Source organism: Labeo rohita, chromosome 20 (assembly GCF_022985175.1).
Source record: "Labeo rohita strain BAU-BD-2019 chromosome 20, IGBB_LRoh.1.0, whole genome shotgun sequence".
In the NCBI taxonomy this organism is placed as follows: Eukaryota; Metazoa; Chordata; class Actinopteri; order Cypriniformes; family Cyprinidae; genus Labeo; species Labeo rohita.
Window position 1 is genome coordinate 12014334 of NC_066888.1, and position 20159 is coordinate 12034492.

Consider the following 20159-nt stretch of genomic DNA (forward strand, 5'->3'; position numbering starts at 1 on the left):
TACTGTGATGCTGAATGGTTATAGTCAATGGTTAAATATTAGGAGAAAAAGAACAATGTCCTAGAAACATCAGTAGTATTGGTATCTGCTCACCTTTAGTCATAAAAAAGATGCCATTAAACAAATATTAAAAATATGCTGTCTTTATGTTGTTTCTACATTCATTTGAAGATTGAATGTAAAATTATTGCAAAAGTATATTTAAAAGCTTTAACGTTAAGTGGGATTAATCCAGATTAATCACAATTAATCATGATTAATCGAAATTAATTCAGAAAAAAACGCAATTAATCAGTTAATCAGTTTTAATCGATCGACAGCACTAATAAAAATGCATTCACGCAGTGAATATTAAATTACATACATTTTCTAGTAACATTCTAAAAAAATTTAAGCTGATAAACATTCATTTTGATATCGAACTGAAGAGCAAATGATGAATCAGTTTTAATGAATTTTGAATGTGAATAATTTCTCAAATGTGACCCTGGACCACAAAAACAGTCATATTGTAAAATTGAGATTTATACACCATGAATAAATAAGCTTTCCATTGATGTATGGTTTGTTAGGATAGGACAATATTTGGCAGATATACAACTATTTGAAACTCTTGAATCTAATAGTGTAAAACAAAAAAACAAAAAAAAAAAAAATATATATATATATATATATAGAAAAAAAATGCCTTTAAAGTTGTCCAAATGACTTTCTTAGCAGTGCATATTACTAATCAGAAATTAAGTTTTGCTATATTTACAGTAGGAAATTTACAAAATATCTTCATGGAACAAGTATCATTAAGATACTTAATATCTTAATGATTTTTGGCATAAAAGAAAAATCAATAATTTTCACCCATACAATGTATTGTTGGCTATTGCTACAAATATACCCATGCTACTTATGACTGATTTTGTGGTCCAGGGTCACATATGAACAATGTAAGAAACAAGATTTATATGCGCAATAGAGGAATGACCAGGATGAAGATGAGGAAGAAGAAGAAGAAGAAGAAGAAGAAGAGGAAGACTAAAGAGAACGATGGGAAGAAAGAGACCCATGAGGTAAACTAATCACCAAATATGCAATGCAATTTTCTGGCTCTGTGCCTCCATCCTCCCCGTCTCCAGGGCTCCTTTACTATTCTGCTCACACACACGGTCTCATGCCCACTCCATCTATCAGACTATACCATTTCACAAGCACCCCCTCCCCCAGACAAACCCTACCGGACACATCCACTCCGCCTTCCCACATAGGGGAGTTTGGGAGTGGAGAAATGGGAGAGGTAAATCAGAAGGGGAACAGGATGCTGAGAGGAACGTGGGGAGGTTTGTGCGCTCTGGGGATAATTGTAGACTGTATTTAAGCAGCGAAAAAGCCATCGTGCAAAAGAACGTCAGCTGCGCAGGTCTCTCAGGAGGGAGCGCGTAAAGAGTGTTTGATAGTGCATCTGTAACGTTTGAGGGCGCGTTGATCGTGTTCCCCTCTCCCTCGACACCTTGCAGCTTAGCGCTGCCTTTATGATGATGATAGATGTTTGCGTCGAGAACATCTACACGGTGCTTTCATGCAAGCGTTCAAAGGCTTATTCTGTCAAAAACACACAAATCAGGATGGAAATGCCTCCTGTCCCATTTCCGACATGCTCAGCTGAGAGATAATAAGGGGAACAAACGTGCAGTTTTGAATTGCTTCCCAAGGGGAGGACGCCTGGGAAAGCATGAATCAGTTACGCCTCACAAAAATATTGCTCACAAATGAAGACGCTGCAGTTCTTTATGTGGATGTTTGATTTCTTATGCCTTTGAGAGGGTTTTCTGCCATCACCGTGTCTCAATCATCCATCGAAATACACCTTTCCAGTCCTGTCGTAATTGGGCCCGGGGCAGATGCTCTAACTTTGTTGGACTTCAGCGCTCAGAGGGGGCTGAGGAGAGGCATGGAGACAGCAGGGTGTCTCCTGACACGAAGCGTATGTCCTATGAGTCAGTCTGACCATGACGACAGACGGTGACAGACAAGTCATCAGCTTGCTGTGCTGCTGGATACCAGGACCTTGTGTCACACCATTTTATAAGACGCACTAAGAATACAAAGGTTGCTTCAAATCCAAATCCAAAGATTAGGATCCCAAATTATGTAGTGTGTTGAAAATAAAAGCTAAGAGAGCTAATATAGCTAATATGTCATCCCTGTGGCACTCTATATTGGTATAAATCGGTGTTATAAAAAGGTTAATTCCATTCCTCGATTCTGATTGGTCAGCAGCTGCGTTTTATTCACGATAAAGCACAGCTATGATTGTTTCTGTGTATCACTGAGCAACACCCTTAGCATAAACAATCAATAATAGCATCAAAACTGTTCCATGTATTATGTATTATTTTTTTCGGCAGAATTAACTGTTTGTTATTTATTTAATGAAGTATGAGTGATCCCTGCTGGCGTTATGTTGCATCTTTCATCTTTAAATTTGAGACCACGCCCTTCCCCCGTCAAACTCTTCACAAGCGGAGATATATTGATGTGTGTGTGCGTCTGTGTGGAAGCCCACAGTTTCTGAAGTGAAGAGGGAATATTACTGTATTTATTAGTTTTCTGTTTCAGGTATAATTCTGTATGTCCATCAGTTTACACTGTAATGACACTTGGAAACTCGCACTGTCTGTACTAAAACTAAAAGATGGAATAGATGAGCAGATGTATGTGTGTGAGAAAATATTATTTATAAAAAGGATAGTTCCAGTCCTTGATTCTGGTTGGTTGAGCCATGTTCGAAGCTGTTGTAAATTACTCTACAAACATACAACTTCGTTTACATTTGTGTTGCAACCACAACCGTTTCTGAGGAACTACAGAACTTGCACTTTGTTTGCTCTGTTTTATTTAGTGAAACCCTACTCCATATATGGAATAACCGTTTTATAAAAGCTTTGCGTCATGCCTAACAACGGCCCTTAGCTGTTATAAATTCACTGTAAACCACGGCTTCTTGGAGGTTATTGTTTTAATATGGTGTTAAAAAATAAATGACACAGCAGATAAGAGTTCCTATTCTCTGTTTTTATTATTACCAGGGAACATTCTCTTGCCATTTACTGTTACTGTCAGAAACTATTTTTTTGCATAAGGACAGAATTTAACAAACTTGCCTCAAAAAAGTAACATATCAATACATAAACTTTTGGTTTTAATATTTTTATTGTGTGGTAACCGTTTTATGAGGCTGTGCTTTATTGTGAATTAATAATGGCTGAAGGGCATTGTTAGCAAAGTTCACTCGGCAGCCATCTAGTCAACAATTGGCTCTTTCATTAAGAAGGCGGGGCTTCGCAGCCATAATGAGCGTTGCATCTTTTCCCATTCAAAACTATACGAGTGACATGTCTTGGGTATTCTATAATTTTTTGTTTGTTCAGCACAATGCGAAGCACCGTCTTGAGTACCTTATTGCTTACATATGCACTAACAAATTTTCAAAATGGGATAGTTCACCCAAAAATTAAACTTACCCCATGATTTACTCACCCCCAAGCCATCCTAGTTGTATATGACTTTCTTCTTTTTAAGACCAAAATGTCCTGGCTCTTCCAAGCTTTATAAGTGAATGGCAGTGAATGGGTGTTAAGATTTTGAAGTCCAATAAAGTGCAGAAATCCATCATAAAAAGTACTCCATGCAACTCAGGGGAGTTAGTAAAGGCCTTTTGAAGTAAACTGATGCATTTTATGTACGAAAAATATCCATATTTAAAACTTTATAAACCATAATTTATAAACTCTAGCTTCCGCTAACTGTCATAGTGCATTCATGAGAGAATGACGTTGTAGTGGATGACACGGGGCGTAAGCGTAGTGTATACTCTGGTGAGAATATGCTTGTCTCCCAAGAACCAAGGTTTGTTTATTGTTATATCAAAATCCTCTGACATTTGTCTTTACAAATCCTAGTTTTGTACTTTTATTTTGTGACTGCTGTTTTGTTTTGCTCTCCCTTCTGGACTTTTACATTCATCAGTTCTCATCAGACATCACAACGTGTACAACAGTATAGCGGAAAGTAGAGATTGCGCTTTATAAAGTTTTAAATACTGAGCACTTTTTTTATCATGGGTGGATGCACTTTATAGGACTTCAAAATCTCACCACCCATTCACTGCCATTATAGAGCTTAGATATACAAGGACATTTTTTAACATAACTATGCTTGCACTGGTCTGAAAGATGGAAAGTCATATAGACCTCAGATGACTTGAGGGTGAGTAAATCATGGGGTAATTTTCATTTTTGGGTGAACTATCCCTGTAATGATAATAGTAAAAGCAATCTGTATTGTGCTTATGATTCCATTTACATGTAAGAATTAATGTGTAGCTAAAATCATTATCTAGCTAAACTCGGCTTTAAATTTCATGGTGTTGTTACACAACTGAACATTTTATGGTGGGCGGGGTGACCTAGTGTTTACAGCCATTTGGAACCATTTGCAATGTTGCATCCCGTGGATCACTAATAATCTGACAGTATCTCACTGCTAATGTGACACATTCACACATACAAGCACTCTCACTTTTTCTTTCTCTCTCTCACACATACACACACACCTACCTCTGAATGACTGAGATTCAAGGACTGTAGAGTGAATGTGCCTCAGAGTTTTCATTTCATTCACAAAAAGATCTTCAGTCTTCAACACTCATACGGACAGAGAAACTTGTAATAGATATTAATAGACACTCATAGAGACAGAGACTGATATCTACAGAAACAGACATAAACACAGTGGATTTCTTTTTACCCTACATCTGTGAGTAGTAGGATCCTTTGTAGTTCTTAGATGGCTCCTTGAACAATACTATGTTATGACCTCAAAAGTCTTTTACCATGCATGTTTAAATTGATACATTTTGGCATTTGCATCATAATCAGCTTTATATCTATGCCTTTTGATAAGGTAAAATTGCTAATTAGCACACCTGGTACATGCGAACATGCGATGTGGAGTGCTCATGTACAATTCCTGTGAATCACACGCCACGAAAGAGAGCTCATAGACTTGTAGAAGCCAGCTAAAACGGCATAGTTGCTTTAACAATCACGTTTTTATCTCACATTTGCCAACTAGTTTGGGTTTAGAGTTAGAGCTCAGTGCAGGTGGTATATTATATTCAAATGAGACAGATCAAGGAATACTTCACCAAAAAATGAAACTTTTGTAATATATTACTCACCCTCATGTCGTTCCAAACCCGTAAGACCTTTGTTCAATATCTCATATCTCAAAATTTAGATATTTTTGATAAAACCCAAGAACTTTCTGATCCTAGGCAGCAATGCAACTACCACATTCAAGACCCAGAAAGGTAGTAAGGACTTCTTTAAAATAGTCTTGAGACATCAGTGGTTTAACCATAATGTTATGAAGCTACGAGATCATTAAAAATATCTTCCTTTGTGTTCTGAAGCTGAACGAAGGTCTTACGGGTTTGGAACAACATGAGGGTGAGTAATTAATGACAGAATTTAGATTTTTCGGGTGAACTATCCATTTAATCATTTAGTACTATTTACTGAACATTTCGTTTTCAAACTATATTTATCCATTGAGTCTGGCTTGTTTAAAACCTTTGTTTTAGTGAACTGGATGATTCACAAGGGAGTAGGCAGTTCTTTTGTCACTGTTTCTGACGCATCGGGATGAATTAGAGACTACAAATGTGGTGTTATCATTTGTTTTCAACCACCTAAAATGCCTAAAAATGCTGGGTTCAGCCCACTCTGTCTTTTTATTAGATTGTTTTTAATATTTTTACCCAGGTGCTGGGTTATTTTTTTGACCCAAATGCTGGGTTCAACTTGTTGGGATATTTTATTGGGTTATTTTTAATATTTTTTACCCAGGTGCTGGGTAGTTTTAAGCTGCTGGGTCATTTTTAACACTGGGTTATTTTTTTCTACCCAACCGCTGAAGTCAGGACGTGGGGTTTTTGGGTCCTCTAGGAGAGAGAGCGGTTCTCAGCGCTGCCGATTTGGTGCACTTCTTCAGCAAAATATAGGTTTGTATACATTTTATTTCATTTATAAAGTCTTTACTGTGCTGTAAATTGCAACGCAACATAAGAATGAGATATCAGTTAGCTGCGACAGCAGCAGTCACTTTGCATGATGGAAACGCCTTTTACGGATTTTATTCGTTATAGTTTAAGAGTTTAATTTAATTTGAAATTAAAATATGTTTTCTAATGTCAGTATTGTTCTTTTATGGGCAGGTTTTATAGTCAGTCATAGCATCTTTCAGATACGAGTGAAACGCGAGGCCGCGGTCTAAAGTTTGTATTTCCCCCAACAGCAGCCCTTCACCGGCATGAGAATTAGCACTATTTCTGTAAAAAATGATTATGGAGAACGGTTGAATACACTAAAATTATGTCTAAAATGCTTGTTAAATGACTTTAAATGTATGTGATATTGTAAACTATGCTGTATTCACTCAAATAAGTTCAATTTATCTTGTATTTTGTCCATGTGTTTTGTCCTTAATAATAAATGTTCATCTTTTGATTATTGCTGTTGCCTCTAGTAATTCTGTGTATGTGTTTTTCATAAGTTCCAGTCCATTTTAAGCCAGCAAAATAATAATTTTTAAACAATAGTTGATTTAAATAAAATATCCCAACATGTTTGGTTGGGTCAAAATAATCCAGCATGTGTTCTGTCCAATATTTACCCAGCGCTGGGATTTTAACCCAGCATTTTTTAGAGTGTAGTTTGAATGAACAAATCTCCCTTTTACACCTGTATTTAGCGCTGACCACTTGTGATTGCATCACCCCCCAAAAAAAAGACACAAGATATTTCATCACCCATAAAACAAAACCTGTGCCGTTTTATTTCCTGTGGTGACTTTTTCCCTGTTAAAACAGCATGTTTGGTGCCTTTAGCTCAGTCATTAACTAGTGTAGGTACTGCTAGTTGTACAATTTTAATTATTATGTTGGTAAATACCATCAGGTACATTAGCATACAGCTTAAAGCTGAAAAACTTAAAAGCTATAAAAACCTTGATTTAACAGGGTCTTTAATACAGATGTAAAAATAGCCAGGCGCTACAAAGTCAAAGCAAGTGAGACGGGTAGAAAGGAACAAATAATGAAAGAGAGGAAAAAGACATAAAATAAGAAGAAATAGGGGTTATAGGCTGAAGGGCTGTAGTGACTAGAAAACACAGTTTAATGAACATCAATACAGATAGGAGAAAAGAGAGAAACAGAAAATGAAGTAAAGAGAGAAGGAGCAAAAGGTCAAGTAAACAGCGGTGACAAAGCCTTCTGGATCATCAATCACCCACGTCCAATTCCGTTAGTCAACCGCGTTCTGTTCCAGCATAAAAGAAGCGAGCGTGCGCCAAACACGCTCCCTGTCAAAACATTATGATTCCACTCACACAGACTGGCCATCTTAGTGTTCGCTGTGTGAGTCACGCAGACAGATGTATAATATCAGCAACACTTACTAATACTGGAACACAGACGTTACGGGTCAGGTGTTCATACAGAGATACGCTGAGGATTTTCACGTGCTCCCCGAGATTGAATCTCAGCAGCAAGAGGAGGTGGTCTACAATAGGTCATCACATCATGTATATACTGCAGGTAGTAGGCCGCTTCCCACTATTTTGAGGTGGATTACATTATAATTTCCTACTGGCTTGTCCACCTACATGGTGGCCTATGATTCACAGTGAGTCACGTCGGCAGCTTTGCGTTGGTGTTGTGCATGTGCCTATCTGAATGTGAATTGACAGCCAATTTCACCTCACTACACAAACAAATACATATCTGTCTGGGTCAGTTTAACAAAGTTTACCAGCCTGGTGTTTACGCTGTTGTGTGTCTGGCTTGGAAATAAGTTGGGTCATGCTGGGGTCAGACCGACTCAAGTGGGTGACTGTTACAATATATTAATACTGGGACATGTTCCATGCTAAAAACACAATATTGATTTTTCCCCTCTGCTAAAGCGATGCACTAAACGCACAATAAGCCCCATTTCACATCGCACACATAGCAGTATGGAAGTGAAACGACAGCGTAGCAGGTTCGCTTTGTTATTCCACACTGACAGCGTTTCTGCTGTGTAACAGCTGTGGCTCTATACAGAAAGTGTTTTCTGAGGTTAATACATTGAATATATCTTTTAATTTAATAGCCTTAAATTATAAAAATGATTATTTGGAGTGTGTGACTGTATATTATTGCAATCTTTCTCATTTTAAAATCAAATTTACATGAGGTGTATCACATTTACATTAAAAACTCAAACTGTAGCTTTGATCTTAAAATACATAGTTATATTTTCTGACTGTATATAAATAGAAAAAATAATAAATACACCAGAATATTTTGCATGCAGTGTACAAACAAGGCTAATTTATGGAGAAAATGAGTTTAAAGGATTAGTTCACTTCTAGAATAGAAATGTACCCCTATTTGTCATGTCTTTCTTCAGTCGAAAAATAGTAAGGTTTTAAGGAAAATATTCCAGGATTACTTTTTAACCACAAATGCTCATCTTGTATTAGCATGCATTACATAGTCACATTGGAAAGGTCATGCGTGATGTAGGTGGTAGTGTTTACAAAGCAAACGTGCAAAGAAACTCAAGCGCCCTTTACAAAAATGGTAAAACGATGAGATTGAGTTTTTTCACTCTACCCTACCTTTTTGAACCGAAGTACACAGACGAAAAACCACACGTGACTTTTCTAATGTGATTACGTAATGCGTGAAGTCGTGGACGTGCATCGCAGAGCTAGAGCAGGGTGAGCATTTGTGGTTAAAAAATACATACAAATTTTTATTTTTTAGAAAATGACCGATCATTTTGGTAGATAAGACCCATATTCCTTGGCTGGGATCGTGTAGAGCCCTTGAAGCTGCATTGAAACTGCAATTTGGACCTTCAACCTGTTCATTTCAAAAAACTTCATTTCTTTTCGCCTCAAGAAAGACAGACATAAACATCATGGATGACATGGTGGTGAGTAAATTATCAGGAAATCTTTATTCTAGAAGTGAACTAATCCATTAAATCATTTTGAAAGAAGTTTCTGCATTATTACTGACAGAAATCCACTTTTCCCAAGTCAAGTAACAGGAAAAAGGGCATTTTCACACTGGACGTGTTCTTATGTTCAAAAAGCATTTGTAAAAGTATCACCAGTATTAAACTCGACACACAGTCTTTGTAAAAACACTCATGGTGTGAGACACTGAAAAACATTAGACTGAAACTAGATGAATAAAGTATAAGAACAAACGTTGAGTTGGCTTGAAAAAGCCTAGCCTGAAAGTTTGAAGCAGTTGTAAAAGTATTAAAGATGTTGCTATCATGATTTAAAACACTGATTTAACATGTTGTTAACATGTTACTAGCACGTTGTTAGCATGATTAGCAAGTTACTAGCATGATTAGCATGTTGCTAGCATTATTAGCATGTTACTAGCTTGTTTCTAGCATGATTAACATATTACTAGCATGTTGTGAACATGATTAGCATGCCGCTACCATGTTTCTAGCGATTAGCATATTGTTAGCATGATTAGTATGTTGCTATCATGTTTCTAGCATGATTTGCATATTACTAGCATGTTATTAGCAAGATTAGCAAGTTACTAACATGTTGCTAGTATGATTTGCAAGTTACTAGCATGTTACAAGCATGTTTTAACATGGTTAACAAGTTAGTAACATGTTACTAACAAGTTACTAGCATTTGCTAGCATGATTAGCATGTTACTAGCATGTTGCTAGCATGATTAAAATGTTCCCTGCTGAAAAAAACATCTAAGACCAGCCTAGGCTGGTTGGCTGGTTTTAGCTGGTTTAAGCTGGAAGTAGCTGGTTTTAGCTGGTCTCCCAACCTGGCCAGGCTGGTCGGGCTGGTTTTAGCCTGTTGTCCCAGCTGGTCTACCAGCCTAAGACCAGCTAAAACCAGCCAACCAGCCTAGGCTGGTTTTAGCTGTTTGTTTCAACAGGGTTTCTAGCATGATTAACACGTTTAAACCAGCTAAAACCAGTTGCGTTAGTAAAAAACAGCTAAAACCAGCCTAGGCTGGTTGTCTAATCTTAACTGGTTTAAGCTGAAAATAGCTGGTTTAACCTTGGCTGGTCTTTTAGCAGGTCTCCCAGCTTGGCCAGCTAGAAAGTGGCTAAAACCACTTTAAACCACTTTAAAACCACGATGGGAGACCAGCCAAAGCAGCCATTCAGCTTAAGCTAGTTTTAGCTGTTTTTTAGGTAGAGGGGTTGTTAAGTTTGCTACAACAATAAACAGCTTAGCTGCACCATAGGCCTCTACGTATAAAAGTTTTCACCCCCTAAATGAAAGTCTATGGGATTTTAGGTGGTTTTGATAGTCTGGTTTTCGAAAACCATAAGCCAGATCAGTTAGAAAAGATATAGCAACTAACTTCAGACAAGTGTAAAGGTCTGGCACGAGTTTGCTGATTGTAGCTTTAAAACTCTAGGAAGTTTTGGCTCAGAAAAAGCAGCAGCAGCTTTTAACAGATCAGTAAATTGGCTTTCTCAAGCCAGCTTAAAAAAAAACATCCCCGACTGCATGTGAATGGCCTCTTAGTCAACCTCAAACTCAGACTTATATATGCTGTAGGCAACTGATAAACTCACGTTCAATGAAATGGAAATAAAACAAAGCTACTCTTTGTTTATTAAATGCTTTACTCATTTGCCAAATAATGGAACATTTGTATCTTTGTGTAAGGGCTTTTTTCAGCAAATATTCCTATGTTTGGGTAATATGACCAATTAATTGGAATATCACATAATTAATTTGATTACAATCTTCAATCGATTGACAGTCCTAATTTTTTATAGAGACAACAGTGAAGTGGAGAAGAGAATGGAGGAAGAGATGAACAAAGAGAGAAACTAGGACAGATACAGTATGTGTGGGAAAAAACATTATTAACTAACCACTAAAACCTCAAATGTCAATCAAATCAGGCGTTTATGCAGACGAACCATCAGTCGGAAAGCCTGGATTGATCAGAAAATATAATTATCCAAGTTTTTTTTAATTAAATCGGGATGTGTTATCACTCTGGAGACACTGAGTGAGTCACATTCTTAAATGGGAGGTTTTCCTCCCTTTTGTCAAAGACATCCTCGATGGAAACGTTAGACTGCTATCGTTCCTAGCGTGCTTCAAGCACTGCACATTCCTGCGAACAGGCGAGTCCCCGAAGCATTCTACTTTAAAAAAAAAAAACTGTCAGAGTGACACATTGAGAACAAATTGAAGAAGACAAGTCCTGGAAAGCCAGCGCCTCAGCTTTGAGCAGGAAAAAGTCGCTGACGCCAACAGCGGGCAGAAAATATAGTCCATGTATTCCTCCTCCACACAGGCTTAAGCACTCATCCCTGACAATCACCCTCAAACACTTTTTGAGGGGTATCTCTGCTGGACACCTGGACGGGGACCTTTCTGGAGAAGGCGAGAGGGGGAAAAACTTGGAGCTCTAGAGCATGCAGTGTATGCAAGAAACAGAACATTCATTTTTTCCCTGATCAAAGTTTTTAGTGTCAGCCCCACTGCAGGTAGCTGGCGGGGTGATGGATGTATTGTGAGTGGATGGGTGAATGAAATGCACAGAACACAGACTGTGGATGGAAGCAGAAGCTTGAATCCTGTACCCTACAGAACAGCTGCTTTAATAAGTCGGCTAATTGTAAATGGCCAAAAACATGATCTATTTATAAACAAATCATAGCTGTTTTCATTCCACTGTTTACAACATAGAAGTACATAGTAAGTCAAGATCACAAACCATGAACTCATCAAAACTGTGTAAGAATAAAAATGTGACCCTGGAATAAGGGTCATTTTTTCTAAACTGAGATTTCTGAGATTCATCTAAAAGTTGAGAAAATAAGCTTTCCATTGATGTATGGTTTGTTAGGATAGGACATATTTGACCGAGATTCAACTATTTGGAGTCTGAGGGTGCAAAAAAAAAAAAAAAAAAAAAAATCAAAATATTGAGAAAACTGCCTTCAAAGTTGTCCAAATTAAGTTCTTAATGCATATTACTAATAAAACATTAAGTTTTGATATCTTTACGGTAGGAAATTTACAAAATATCTTCATGGAACATTACTAAACATAAAAGAAAAATCGATAATTTTAAACCATACAGTGTATTGTTGGCTATTGATAAAAATGGCGGCCATGATTTTTTGAGATACGCAAATGTCCTTATAGACACCTGTGGCACTTTGGGCCAAGGCCGTGCACAGTGATTTTGATGTTGATAGGACAAACGGTTGCCTAGTTATAGTCATTTTTTTGTGTTTTTTGTTCAGGAGTTACAGGAATTTTACTAAAAGTGGCCCTGCCCCGTTCGAACGCTTTGCCATCCTTTTGTGACGATAAGTTGATAGTTCAACTTTTTTTTGATAATTATTGATATTCACTTTCCAGAGAATCTTTCTGCACTGGTTTAATTCTGATTGGGCGGAAAACCTATAGGACTAGTTCGTGAAGGTAGGTTTTGCAAAAAATGCTAAATAAATTTCGCAATCAAATCTGAGGCGTGAATTTCTTCCGGCACAAGCCAAAGATTCCAACGACATAAGACACTTGGGCCTGCCATTGGCGGTTTAGGAGTTCTGAGCGATTTTGTACTTTTTATTGCTGCAGCGCCCCCGTCAGGCCGATTGGGGCGAGCCTCGCTCATGTTGTAGGTGGTGTGAGTACTACAATCCCTCCAAGTTTCATATCTCTACGACTTGCGGTTTGGTCTGCACGATCAGATTTACGTGGAAATTGCTCATCCGTGACCATTTTAACAATTACAATTTGGGGTTCAATTACAATTGCAATCACTCCCGCTATTTTGTCTACACTTTATATAGTGTACAGATGCGCATTAGCTTTCTGGCACAGTCCACGCATTTGAGTCTGTTGTCAATAGCATTCACATCTTTGCACAGATATCAGAAGGATCCCATGGAAAGGAAAAAGTGAATAATTTATTTTTAATGGCATTCTGGATCATGTTTGAGGACTGATTCAGAGCATGTTGTTTTCATAATGTTGATTTCATAATGCTTTGTCTAGAAAAGACCTTTTTTTTTTTTTCATGCGAGGGGGTGGGGCGTTGATACTGTTTCTTTTTCAATGACGTTAGGCAATCATAACAGTGGCCGATTACTGGACCCGCCCCTTAAAACAGCTTGTTTTAGGGTTAGAATGAGAGTTGAAAATGATCATTTTTCCACTTTTTTTGTGCAAAAAACCTTATTAACATTATAAGTAAACCTCAAGGAAAATATTAAAATTAAAAAATAAAAATAGAACAGCGATTAAAGGAGTCCACTTCCAGAACAAAAACAAGATGTTCATGTCTTTTTTTTCTTAAGCTGTAAAGAAATTATATTTTTTTGAGTTAAACATTTCAGGATTTTTCTCCATATAATGGACTGATATGGTGCCCCAATTATGAACTTCCAAAATGCAGTTTAAATGCGGCTTCAAACGATTCCAAATGTGGTTGTAAATGATCCCAGCCAAGGAAGAAGGGTCTTATCTAGCGAAACGATCAGTTATTTTCATTAAAAAAATACAATTTTTTACCTTTAAACTGACTTGGAACCACCAGTGGTTATATATAGTACAGTTGCCCCCACCCCCTTTTTTTTTGTTCAAGACATAATTCTGGCCTTGGTGAACGTGAATGCATGTGTGTCAACACCCATTCACATATGATGTGAATGTCTATGAGAAAGTTTAAAGCAGCTCTCCCTTCAGCAACAAAATCATCACAACACATCCATGAAGCATACACAGTCAATAAGTCATCAGCAGACAGTGTGAAGGCCTGTTATTGTGCAGTGACCCTCTAGGCTATGTGTACTGAAGCCCTCTATCTCCATCAGTATAACATTCACAAACCATTGAAGATGAGGAGAAAGAAAAAAAAAACAAAGGGAGAGGGAGAGATCCTCATCACAGATGCTTGCATAAACTGACAATGCTCAGTGTTACATTGTTAGCTGTCAAACAGATGGACACAAGTATGCTTGCTCAAGTAGTAAGTAGAAAAGTATGGCTAGATTAGAAAATGGAACAGAATGATTTTACGGGTGAATATTCATTCAGAGATTTGAGGGGAGTACAATTAAAGAAACAGTTCACCCAAAAATCAACCAGAGCTTAGGCAATTCAAGATGTAGATGAGTTTGAATGGGTGCCGTCAGAATGAGAGTTTAGTTGCATTGCTGTCTATGCAGGGTCTGAAAGCTCTCGGATTTCATCAAAAATATCTTAATTTGTGTTCTGAAGATGAACAAGGTCTTACGGGTTTGGAACGACATGAGGGTGGTTAATTAATGACAGAATTTTCATTTTTGGGTGAACTAATTCTTCAATAGATATACTGGAGTCGTGTGGATCTTATGGATTATTATGTTGTTCTAGAATTTAATTGTTAAAAACATTTTATGAATCATAGCACGAGACGGTTTTGACAGATGACCGGTTTGTGTGGGCAGATCACATGCTGTTACACTGCTTTCATTCAGCTTTATAATGAGCGATTTACCATGCTATCCTGTACATCCTGATGTAGCTTTGTAATCGACTCTGGTGAGTAACTTTTGAGCAAACATTTGATGACAGCGGAAAGAGCATCCAATAAAAGATGAATAAGAGAGGAACATAAGCAGTTTCTTCATTTCTCTTTGTTGCTTGCGCATGTTTATGCCTTGATTCAGTTTATTGTAACTCAATTTAATTTTGTATTGCCCTCAATTTAATTCAGTTCCATTACAGTCAACTCCCTGTTTGTCTCCTCTCCCCCTTTTCTCCCTCCCTCTCCTTCTCAATCCCGCTGTATGTCTCCATCAGAGTGCAAAGTGTGATGTTTTCAGAGATATAGCAGCTCCCCGCACAGCCTGGGGCCATACAAACAGCCTGCCACAGCCTCACAGGGGCCACGTGTCAAAGTATAGTAACCGTGATGAGCACAGTTCCTGAGTATTCCCAGTGGGAGATGGTGATTTCATGCCTTTCTCTCTCTCTTCTCAGAGCAGAGGTGGAGCACGTACACTACACACCTCATGCCCATTAAAACTGAGGGGGCACATGTCTCCTGAGAGTTTAAAGGGATAGTTCAACCAAAAATGAAAATTCTGCCATTAATCAACCCTCCTTATGTCGTTCCAAACTTGTAAGACTTTCATTCATCTTCAGAACCCAAATTAAGATATTTTTGATGAAATCTCAGAGCTTTCTGACCCTGCGTAGACAGTAACACAACTGACACGTTCAAGGCCCAGAAAGGTACACTCTAAACCCGGATAAGTTGAATTTACTTAAAAAATTGGAGGAAACTGGTTGCCCTAAAAAATTTAAGTAATGTAAAGTTTATTTAACTTAAAATGTTTTGTAATATGAATTACAAAGGTCATTTCATTTAACTTAAAATGTTTTGTAACATCATTTCATTTGCAATTATTATAACTATTATATTTAAGTCAAATATACTAATTTCCAAGTTAAATCTATATCAAATGTTTTATTTTTCCAATTTGTTAACCTAGAAAATTAAGAAAAAAGCAAACAAATAAAGGAACATTAATGCAATTTTCCCTTTTATTTTAAATCAATTCAATTACAAATATTCAATTGAAAACACAACAAAACCATTTTTTCATATCCTGAAAACATTTCCCCATAAAACATGGGAGAAAAAAAAAAGTTCAAAAAGATACTAGTTCAACAAATTAACTTATCGTTAAGCACACAAACAAGTTTTCCTCAGAATCGCAACAAACAGCATCAAAACGATATGTTTTTTCCACACTCTGAGCTCACACTATTGGCAATACTGAATTTTAGGTGTCAGCTCACCTTTTCCCGACAAAAAATATAAAATGCTTTTCATACACTTAGGATAGTCCAGGTGTAGGCAGGGAAATCAGTCTGAAAACAATGGACATAGAAGGCCTGAGATTGGTCAGTTCATCCATTACCAAGCTTTCTTCCAAGATGATTCCCACTCTAGATGAGGTGAGCTGTGAACTTTCTTGATCAACGCTGAGGATCCTTACTGAAGTCTGTCTTGTCAGCTGCCTCCTAACAGAGGAAGAAACAGAACGACAAATACATTATCAAGTCAGTTAGACAATGCTGTTGTTAAATACTCAAAGTCATATGCTGCCTTCACACCATGTCATAATTACTTTAATTCTGAGAGGACAACATTGTGATGTTCAGCTTGTGAGCTGTTCATGTCAATAGACTGGGAATTGCGCTTTTCTATGGCAACACTATCAATGTCTAAATTAATCTGGAGCAGTCAGATACAGTGGTTAGGTGGTACAGCTCTCAGAAAATTTCCAGTTTACAGATGGTAATTAGACTTTAGGGTTTACGTTTAATTGTACATCTACAGAATATTTAAAGTAAAATCCACATACAAACACTACTGGCATATGGTCAGGAAGATCGGTGTTATTCAGGAAAGCTTGTAAATAACAGGAATGAGTGCAGGACAGACTCACACCATCATCATTATGAATAATCTTCTGACACACACTGTGCTAGTCAAAGTGATCATCCTCAGAACAGGTCTCAGTTAACCCACGACATACAGCTGATCTTGAACTTTGGTGTGAAGGTGGCATAAATGTGAACAAGGAAATTGTTTTGTTCTTGAATAATTTCCATGTTTGAACAAAGAGACAGGGTTTCACAGACAGGGCTTAGCTTAAGCCAGGACTAGGCCTTAGTTAAATTAAGATACTTAAATAGCTTTTATAAAAACGCCTTAAAAACTTTACTGGTGTGCATCTTGAGAAAAGAAAAATGGCACTGACATATTTTAAAATATGTCATTACAAGGTATTTTCAGTAAAGACTCCTTGTCATGTTATTAAACATGTTATTTTATTCTGAGACTGGCCTTAAGCCTTGTCTGTGAAACCAGGAGGAAAATGTGTAAATAGCAGTGCTCTCTTATCAGTTATTAGGATCATACTTACACTTTCAAAGCATCTCTTCCATTTCTTCTTTCTTCCAAAACAAGATAGTCGTTAAGAGGACTCTGAACCTAGATAGAACAGAAGTATATTCATCCGCCTTTGTATTATACCGCTAATTAACGAAAACTTACGCTTTCAAACAATAGCCATGTCTAAATTAAACGTGGTACATTAACGTACTGCACTCACCATATTAGCTCCACCTTTGTCGCTCCTCGGCTGGAATCGCGGCTACTGTATGAGTAAAACTAAATTTACACTCCTCACAAACAACAGCTCCTCGAGTGAAAAAGAAATCATTGAAAGAAAAAGGCAAAAAATGTTAGTCGAACTCGCCAGTCAGGGGTTCAAGCGCAGGCGAGTGAGAACACTAGCTATCAACGGATGAGAAATGTCCCGTCGTTTAGACGAACAACAACTTTTGCCGATCACAAAGAGTTTCTCGAGGGACGTAATAAAAGATAAATGGCGGAAAACAATGCCAATAGAACTATCTAAATCTAAATTTCCACATTCATCCACAGCTTAAATTCATACACAATCACAGTGACAAATTGGCGCTGTTACTCGCAGCACCGGTGGAGGAGGCGTGGTCAGGAGATAAATTTCATAATACGAGTTAATTTAACTTAAGTTTATTCACAGGTTCAAATATGTCTACAAATTAGTAGAATCTACTTATATTTTATAAGCAATGCAGTAAAACTTAAATATTGTGTTCAATTGTAATTAAATGGTTTAATTAGATACAAAATCCGGGTTTACAGTGTAGTAAGGACATTGTTAAAATAGTTCATGTGACGTCAGTGGTTCAACTGTAATTTTATGATTCATGATTGCAATTTCGTTTCGATTCTTCGTGCAGCCCTACGCTACAGTGATCAAAAGTACGAAATAACTCCTAAAACGTCAGTTGCAGGCTCGAGTGTCTTATGATGTTGGAATCCTTGGCTCACGCCGGACAAAATGCACGCCTCAGAATTGATTGTGAGCCTGGCCAAATTTTTGGGGTATTTTGCATTTTTCGAAAAACCTACTTTTGCGAACTAGTCCTAGGTTTTTCACCCAATCGGAGCCAAACCAGTGCAGAAAGATTTTCTTTAGAAAGTGAATATCAACAATTATCAAAAAAGGGGCACCAAATTATCCCAAAGGGGCACCAAAATGTTTGAAACGGACAGGCTATTTTTGTAAAATGCCTATAACTCCTGAACAGAATGAGATATCTCCACCAAACACTTATGGTGGAGCTCAATCTGAGGTTACAGAAAAAAATTGTGGTGCTTGGCCACTTGGTAGGGCTGTAAGAGGAAAAAAAATTAAATAAAAATGACAATAACTGTGCAACCATTTGTCCTATCAGCATGAAAGTGGGTGTGCACGGTCTTGGTTTGAAGTGCCATAAGTGTCTACAAGGACATCTGCTTATCTCAATAAACATGGCCGCCACTGGCCGACAAAGTCTGAGCACCCGTTAGACAAGGTTAACGGAGGTCGATCGGAATGAAACCTGGTGGGCCTGTTCGACTCACAGCTCCAAAGGTCTGAGAGAGATTTGAAAGAAATCGGCCACTGGTGCAATACGTGCAATATTCATATCGTATGATAGTACTCTTCATTCCTTCATTGCCTCTAGAACCACTGCTGTCAATCAAATTGTTTGTTAAATTATAGAGATGATGTCAAAAAACCTACTTTTGCGATCTAATCCTAGGTTTTTTGCTCATTCTGGGAAAACACTGTAGTACAATTTTCTAGACTCTTTAGGCCAATAATTATCAAAAAAAGTTGAAATTTACTCTTTGGGAAGCTATAACGTGTAACGGGTCGTGTAGGAAAAGGGGCTGTCCAAATTTACACAAAATCCTATAAAGCATAAAGAAAGACTCAAAACTTCACAAAACCTACTGAGCACATTCAACAGGTGATTCTAAACATGCATGCAAAGTTAAGACCACAGCTGGTGCTATAACACTCATAAACATCATATTTCTATGGTAAACGACCTAGATTTGCCAAAAATGCTTTTTAATCATTGATTTAGGTGGGTACAGCCTTGCTAAATAATATGTAATGTCTTTTTCCTTATAAGCTAAAATGCCTTAAGCGCTTGAACCCCGGTAATCGCTGCTTGCAGCTATATTATTAAATTAAATTTAGATTTGAATTACGTTGTGGATATGAACCAGGTTGCCTAAACTAACTTATCTCATACATAATTATATTATAGTTGAAAAAATTTTTTTAAGTGATCCAGAAATGCCTCAGTAAAACTGGTGCATGACGCCCATGCCTCTGGTATAACACGTGTGCAAATGACGTCCTACCTGTCAAGGTGGAAAGCATCACATTAGCTATATGTATAAAGGTTATATGGATGTGAATGCACTCGTGTAAGAGGTATTGTGAATTAGAACAGCAGTTTTTAGTGATCTTGAGGGAAATGAAATTCTCAACTAGGACGAGGTGCCCCACTGTCAACCCAACTGCACCATCTGTCGAATATGTACTGCAAATATTCAACAGTCCATAAACTCAGGCTCAAATTCTTTCCCCAAAGGAGCAAGCGATCCCAAAGGAGGCTTTTCATCGGTCTATTCATAGTGTAGGATTAACAGACTGTGTCCTCCTCTGTCGGGAGATGTGCAGCCAGCTTTGGGTGCTTCGCTGTCTCTGATGGTGTGATTGGCACCTACATGTGAGTCACTTTGAGCTGAGGCCTGCATTAGTGATGAGGGGAATCCCTAACACAGCTTTCCTTATACTGGGCAGCACGGACAGGTCAGTCTTCTTCAGCTGGAATCTCATTTACATGCTGTTTCTTCAGCCAAAAGTGTTGCAGTTGTGTGCAGCTACAGGATTCCCGAAAGAAATGTCAGGAGACCTCCCAGATGTTTAACTACCGTAACTGTCATTTACAGTGGGGACTTCGTCACAGCTGATTTTGTCCCCATCGTTTTATGAAATAGCTTGCAGCAAGGGAATTATCTAACGCTGTGCATCTCCAGCTGCAATTTCAGTTTATTAAAATAAAAGTTGTATGAGAGTCAGAAGCTGGATTCCTTTCATACTTAAAATTAAAAATCT

At 37.7% G+C, this 20159-nt stretch overlaps 1 protein-coding gene and 1 long non-coding RNA gene across 2 annotated transcripts in view; both read right to left on the minus strand.

The window, feature by feature from the left end:
* xkr6b (XK, Kell blood group complex subunit-related family, member 6b) overlaps window positions 1-20159 on the minus strand; it is a 70036-nt gene that overhangs the window by 30622 nt on the left and 19255 nt on the right. The window lies entirely within an intron of this gene.
* Window positions 15664-17856, minus strand: LOC127182762 (uncharacterized). The gene is made up of 3 exons (XR_007829956.1): window positions 17262-17856; window positions 17073-17140; window positions 15664-16164 (listed from the first exon to the last, which is right to left on the minus strand). It is a non-coding gene; the product is annotated as an uncharacterized LOC127182762 (long non-coding RNA).